Below are 8231 nucleotides of genomic sequence, written 5' to 3'. Positions count from 1 at the left end.
CAGGTATTCCCCTGTTCTTTCATCTATTACTTTATTTCAGGGAATGCAGGATAATAATCCAAACATGAGCAACTTAACATCTTTGAATTTGAACAAACATGCCCCATATCTAATGTCTGGATGATCTGAAACTTGGTGGGATGCCTGAATGTTTTCAAATGTCATTTTGCTAAGGTAGAAAAGTTGCCAAAGTTATCAAGTGTTGAATACATTTGTGTACACTATTGTGGATCTTTATCGGTAGCTCCAGGTGCATGTTGTATTGTTCTAATTAAAGATGGCAGGGTTTTCAATGGGCTGTCAGCAGTAATTCAGTGTGAGTGTTGTCCATCTGTATTGTGGTTGTAAATTATGGATAAGTATATGTAGGCAAAGGGAACATTTTGTAGGTATTGCACATGGTTGATTTCATTGCTGTTAAACTTTTTTGTTACATTGCCAATGGCTGTTTGGAACATCTCCGATGCTGATGAATTAAGTTGTATCTCGAATGTATATTATACAAGTTAGAGTTCTCATCATCTTGCATTGCCTTCTAGAACACTGGCCTGGACCTAGTACTGAAAATAATTGAAAATGTGTTTACAATTCATGAGACTACCTCTTCCTTTGTATGTAATATGGAATGTTCCCTTCTAACCACTTTATTTAGATCCCACATTTAAATATAAGTACAAATCTTATATATTTTATAAGACTGACAATACTACTTATTCATTCTTTTGGAAGTCATTGTTTCATAATGACACCTAAGCTTTCTATGATCTTTATTCCCTGTTTACATTTACTCCTGAGTGTTATAGGCATTTAAGCTTGTGAATAAATCAGCATAGTCAAGTAAAATATCATTGCTATAGCTTTCACAATATCTGCAACATCAACATAAATTTTTAAACACAAGCTGTCTTTGATTTTACACTAGAAATGTATTTTACCACTCCTAGCTTCTCTAGCTTCTCATAAATAACAAAACCCAAAAAATAACAGGAAAATTAAGTTTGTTAAGTAGAACTATTTGAAAAAGAAGACTGAAAAATTATGTTATGCTCATATGTCAGCAGTTTCTGACCTCAGAGTACCATCCACTGGCCAGAATAAGATAATGTTTGTACAGCTCTTTCTTTAAAGCAATCTAGCCATAGATATTTAAAAGTTATTTTCTGAGAATATATTGCCCCCTGTACATTGTTATCATACTTATAAACATACTTACTGCAAATGCACATTAAAATTGCAATTTTTTTGGACTCCATCTTAGATTCTTACATCAACATCCCTCTTGTATATATTACTTTTACAATTACAACACAACCTTATCTATTTCTCATTTTTTTGCCTTACTTGTTGACTTACATTTTATTTTATACACATTAATTTCATCAGGTAGTTCTTTCATCTGTTGTCTAGAAATTTAGCTTACTCTACTCACATTCAGAGATGTTGCTTGGGTATTATATGTTAAAAGTCCCCCCCCCATCCCCACTACTACACATTAAAAATGCATTTTAATGTAATTGTATGACATCAGTTTGTAGTTCATATGTTATAAATCATAGAAAGCTATTATTAAAACATATTATAGTGATAACTATTTAAAAACATTAACTTCAATATGGCTTTGAAAGTACATCTCCATTTATTTTAGAATAACTTAAATGTAAATGCACAAAAACAAACACTGCCTATATGCACTGCCTTCTTTTCATTCAGGTATGCCTGTTCTTGATATTGCATTATTTGTTCACTTACTTATCTAACATATACATGGAGACAATATAATTATGTAGAAAAGTTGAGAAAGGTTTCCAAGTACACCTTGGAAATATACAAGGTTACCCAGCAAGTAGCCATAACAATGTTTAAACCAAGGTCTCAGGGTTTGCATAAGAATAATGGCAAGTGTTGTATTACTTGTATTGTCTGTATAACTGCACTTTTGGTTCTGTCCCAGATATATCTATATCTATATATCGATCTGTATATAAGTATATATATATATATATATATATATATGTTTATATATCAGTTTCTGTGTTTATTTTGCATTATCCTTGCATTTTTTTGATTCATCACTTCAAGTAATTATTTACCAGTGCTAAATATATGCCATGCATTGCTGTGTAATACTAATTAAAATCTTGTCCAAGATTACAGTAGTATGCAACACAGCTTTCACAACCACCTGCTCAGCTTTGCTTATTACAAGAATGTGTGAAGGCATAAGGGATTGTCTCTCACCTTCCATTTCTCACCAAAAGAAATGTCACTTTGCACTGATGGTGTCTAACAGCAACAGATGTCACAATCCTTTAGTTTCAGTGCTCATGCAATCATATGTAAAACAAATATATATCATTCAAAAATGTGTATTTAAATGAGAAACAAACTTGGTCCTTATAGTACTGAGAGTAGCTAACTTTTTTCTTCATCAGACATTCTGGTAATGTCAATAGCAGTAAATGGGCTTGCATTATTTTATTGGTTAATAAATGGCTGTTCTTTGTTTTTATATATATGACTAGTAGACGTCTATGGCAACATTACAATAATGCACATAAATATCTCTGCAAAAGAAGCATTAGTCTGTAATCAAAGTTCAAACTCATACATTTTGTTTTCAGATAGAATAAGAACATGAATAAAAACGGATATTTTAAGGATTAAAAAATGTTGCTAATTAAAAGATGTTGCTGAAAGAATGAAAGAGGAAACATAATGAGGTCAAGGACTTATACTTTTTATATGCAGTCATGACTATATAAGAAATATACTCACAATTTTTGTAAAACAAACTAAAACACAAGTAGTAGTTCCTTTTACACAAAAACATAAAATTAAAACATGCGAGTTATTATCAATAAAATCCATAGCAAATCTCAGATTACTGAGTAAACAGGATTGAATATATAAACTGTTGTTTTAACATATGTAACTTTTTTGAAGGATAATAGATGGCACTTACTAAAATATTTACCTATACCAAACAGTTCTTTCACTGCAAAGAAGTTAAATGTTCTATGTACTCTAATGAATAGTTAAAATGCACATACTTCTGCAGTAAGCAAAGTCTTAAAAAATAAATTAGAAGACAAGTGCTTGTTTGCCATGTAATCTCATGGTCATATTTATTCTGCTTTACTGCAGTCAGCTCATTAAAAACAGAAAACGCAAAATAAGCTGTCTTTGTTAGTGGGCATTTTAATTATCACTACAATGTGTAGTTTTCTTTGATGACATAACTTCGACTGAAAGTCGCTGCTAGATGTTTTAAAATATGTCACTCTGCGTGTACAATTTGCATTCACATCTCATAAATACCCAAGAACTATCATTACCTCATTGATGTCAGTCCACGGTTGCTCATTTTTACATTTTAATGAATGTGCCGCTACTTTTTTTCTGTGACCTTAATGCCTCGCTGCATTGTACTCTTTGGTAAAGGGAAGACAACAAATAAATAAGATAATTATATGACAGGCTACCAATGCACGTTAGTGCTCTCTATTTTGTTACAGAAGAGTGTGCCTAAGCAATGAGCTTGGAAGGAAGATGTCACCATTATTAACCTTCATTCAAAAAGCATGAGGGGGGAGAATTCACTTATCCCTGACAAGCTGCCAGATAATATATAATTTCATTTCCTTCCATTTAATAGGACAGGCAATGCACTTGAGAGTGTGTCTGATAAAAAGGGGTGTTTCAGCAGTCTAGAAAAACACATGGCATAGCTTAATCATATAAAAATCCTACCTGAATGGGTAAAGCATTCACTCACACATTAAAACTTGCTGAAAACAATTACAGAACTCGAGTGTAATTCTGATCCTTCAATTATATCAGCTCTATTATACGTTATCAATTGGGTAGCAGCAAAATAGATCTCTTGCTAGCTACTCGTTTGTGACTCAAGGCCACTATCTCAAGTTGGTGCTTTCTTGATGTAAACACTATTTCATTGGTTTTGCAGCCTAAGTACAATGAAGGGCACGTAGACCAGCATACCTAATACAAAAGCTGCCTTGCATCATTCACATAAAGTGAAGTCCAATGTCACAAGTATTCAATGGAAAAGAAAGCACTTTGTAATATGTGATACTCTGCAATAGAAATGCCATTCCCAATGAACCAGTCCTTCATTACAGAATAGATGCTAATATTTGTAGTAATTTGTATACCCAAATGTGATTTCCAGTGACTCAACCGAAACAGTGACTAGTCCAGCAATATTAAATGACCCAATAATTTATTATTTATTTTATTTTATTGATTTATGTATTTATTTATTTATTTAGTTATATTTGTTGGCCAGATTAATCTCTTTGGGCCATAGAAGCCCCTTTGCAGCAGAGGCCCAGGGAGAAAAGCTATGTTAGCAAGCATGCAAACATTTTTTTTAAGATTAGTAAGTTTACAAATCAGTATCTTAGTGTTAATAGACACAGATGATGCTATTATATGGATTGGTACTATGTGCATGGGAAGGCAGGATGTCATATATTATGAAATACTCAGATACAGTTATCAAACATCTGTTATGAAGACATGCAGATATCATTTTCACAGATACACATATGCAAGTGCACTTTTCACAAGCATATTGTGGTAATGTTGGGAAGAAATGTTCATGTGTCTGGATAGATTCATGAAATAGAATCCATATGAAACAGTGTAAGAGATGAGATTGGAAAAGTGAGAAGGAAGAAGACATAGACTGTGTAAGATAAGAGGTAGGAAGGCTTGATTTTTTAACAGTAGATATGGGGAGTGTGATAAGAGGTAGGAAGGCGTTTATTATGTAACAGTCAGATATGGGTAGTGTGATAAGAGATACAAATGCTTTGATTGTGTAATGGTCAGATACGGGTAGTGTGATAAGAGATACAAAGGCTTTGATTGTGTAATGGTCAGATATAGGTAGTGTGATAAGAGGTAGGAAGGCTTTGATTGTCTAAAAGTCAGATATGGGTAGTGTGATAAGAGGTAGGAAGGCTTTGATTGTGTAACCATCAGATATGGGTAGATTTAAGAAAATAAGTTGCGACATGAACATAAGATTAAATAAGTTTACATTATACAGTAATTTCTTATATGACTGACTTCTAAAATGATGACTTCATGTTGTTAATTTATAAAATGTATGAATGCATACCTATACAAGGGATCTCACCATTGGGTTTGGTTCCTAAGAGGAGATCAGGTACATTTAGTTTGATTCACCATTTGTCATTCCTGAAAGGACTGTCAGTAAATGACAGTATCAAAAAGGATGAGTTGATAGTGCAATAATCACTGATGGATGAAATGGTTTAAATTATTCACCTGTTTAAAAATCTGTGGCAGATCAAGCTTGATATTGAGACAGCTGTTTGTTTATTCCTCATTCAGGAGCAGGATTGGCCATCTATCTGGCTGTGCTTGAATTGGCATTTCTATTTTGACAAAGCCATGCCACTGGGCTGTACAGCGGCCTACCCAACTTTTGAGATGTTCATTATAACTTTGCTATGGCTTTGTCAGAACCAGAAGCTGGCAAGATCAAGAGGGCCCAGCTAAGGCAGTAACATTCTTGGGCTTGGTATTATATGTCAGTGGTGCTTTTTCTGCCTTCCTGAGGATAATCTAGAAAAACTGCAAGGCAAGGTTAGTGTTTTTTCCTGAAGACTCAAAGATCAGGGTACATGAGACAATGGAGCTCTTAGATTTGCTGAATTTTGCATGTAAGACAGTAGTGCCAGGTAGGATATTCACCAGGTCACTTGCCAACTTGATGCAAGGAGTTTGGTAGGAGCATCACATGGTAAGGGCTGTCAAGCAGATCAGTGAGGATCTTACTATTTGGAAAGGATTTTTGTCTATTTTAACGATGTGTCAGTAGTCTGGGTCTCATCGTATGATCTACAGTTGTACACAGATGCAGCCCAGGACTAGCTGTGTGGACTTGTTTTATAGGAAAATGGTTTATGATGCCTTGGTTGCATCACTGGCCAGCTGACAGGAAGAGGGACATCACACTTCTGGAACTATGGCCAACATGGGCAGTCACAATAGTTTATCAGAGCAAGATGTGCAATAGAAAAGTGGGTGTATTTCACTCTGATAATGCAGTATTGCTGGAGGTGTTGAAAAATTTTGCTAGGTCAGCTGAGCTGCCTGCTCTTTTGAGGAAGTTGACATTGCATATCCACAGAAAACATAGTCAGTTTCAATTAAGCAGCTGAATATTTTAGCTGATAGTCTGTCCCATTTTCAGTCCCACAGGTTTTGAGCTTTGGTCCCATAAGTAGAACACTCATTACTGGCACCTGAAGAAGTTTGGAACATTGGCTGTTTTGTGGTAGGGTGTTTTTGTTTTTGTTCAGCAGTGCTGCATTTTGTGAACAAGGAAAGCTTCTAAATCAGCCGCATCTGTCTTTCTTTATTTGAGATACTGAAATCCAAGACAGAGAGTGGTCAGTAAGAGTAGTGGCTAAAGTGTTTGGTGCATAGGTAGGAGTTAGATGAAACAATATGGACAGGATGAGTTGATTTAGCAGTACTCAGTGCTGCAGCTAATGTGTTAGGCATTACAAATGTCATGAACCACTGCATAATTTTGCAAATATTAAAAGGGTTGGAAAGGATCAGAGGTGTGATTGCGGACAAGAGTCTTCTCATAGGTAGGAGCATGCTTAGTTTGTTATTAAGAAACTTGCTTGGACAGTGTGAGTGATAATTATAAATCTTATGCCTTGTGGCAACATTGTCTATATTTTTTGTATGAGGGAACATTTAGGATCAGTCAGTTAAAAGGGAGATTAAAGTGGCAGAACTTTTGCTTAACAGAGAGAGAGAGTTCTTTTGGTCTATATTGACAGATCAAACACTGTTGAGTCAGGTTAAGGAAAACAAGTACTTTTAAAAGAGAATCCAAATGGTTTACTCTTTCCAGTGAGATGGGCTTGGATTTGGAGAGATTAGTCAACAACTACACAGGGTGTCTTGGCTTTTCAGTTTAATGATAGTAGGCAGGTCTCTCACAAGCAATTTAATATGATTTGAGATGACCATTAGCTAATCAAGGTATTCCAGGGAAAAGGTATTCAACACATTCCTTTCAAACAGGGAGGATTTCAGACTTAGTCAATGAGGGTCAGTCTATTCTCATGATAAAAAGGATGTGCAGGTGGTCATCTGATTCTATTGCTTCTTACATTAGTTAGTATACTTAAACAATAGATAGCAATTTTAGGAGCCTAACATATATTTACTTATTTTATATTAAGCTTTATTTTGCAAATCACCTCTGTGGTGCAATCCTCATGCATGGTATACATTATCACCACAAGTGGCTGTCCTGTTTTCATTTATATCCTTAACTAAATTGTTTCTTATATTTTTCATCAAACACAGCCCAACCTGGTGTTTACATTTTACAATTTAAGCAAACTCCACACAGTATATTACAATCACGTATAGTCCTCATGCATGGTGCACCATAGGTCATCAGAAGTTGGCGGCTTCATTTCCTATCCTGTCCCTATGCACTTCTCCCCCTTAGTTTCCCTTAGGACATGACCTCTCATTTCTCCTGGTATGATTAGACTCTTGTAGTATTCTAATGCCTCTGTCTATTGCCTTTTCATTTTCCCTTCCATACTTTCCTCATTCTAGTCAGATTTTGCCATTATCTCATCATATCCGGGAACCTCTTGTGTAATCCTTGCTCTGCTACTGTTTTTGTCCCTTCTGGTTTTCAGTGATGATGATTCTAACTTCAATGTTCAGCAGTCAGATGATGTTCTGCTATCTTTCTTTCTAGGTGCTGCCCTCTTTGTTTATGCACCAAGTATTTTCTTTTTCATTTTTAAATATGCCCCCCCAAATCATCTATGCATGCTTCCAGACTTGTTGTGCCCATCAACAGTCCCAGAACATGTTTATAGCATTTACTATATTCCCTTCTACCTTCCTTTACCAGTCTCAACGGAGATGAGATATTATCCATGCAGAATTCTCAGGCTTAGATTTCCCACTCTCTGCACATGCATGTGCCTCACTATCCTGTAACTTCCTTCCATTCTTCATCCCTTCTCCATTTTTTTTCTCATTCTCTGTTATTCAACCTTGTCTCTACTTTCCCTTAATGCTTCATAGATCTGTTTGGTCCTTTGCTTCCCTAACCTATAATATTTCCTTCAAGGTACTATCCTCACTCTATTTGCTCTTATTCCCTGCCTGTTCCTTTCTCCTGT

Source organism: Protopterus annectens, chromosome 8.part0 (genome assembly GCF_019279795.1).
Source record: "Protopterus annectens isolate FY-2018-M chromosome 8.part0, PAN1.0, whole genome shotgun sequence".
NCBI classification, from domain to species: domain Eukaryota; kingdom Metazoa; phylum Chordata; order Ceratodontiformes; family Protopteridae; genus Protopterus; species Protopterus annectens.
The sequence above is the reverse complement of the archived record's forward strand: the minus strand, read 5'-3'. Positions refer to the sequence as shown.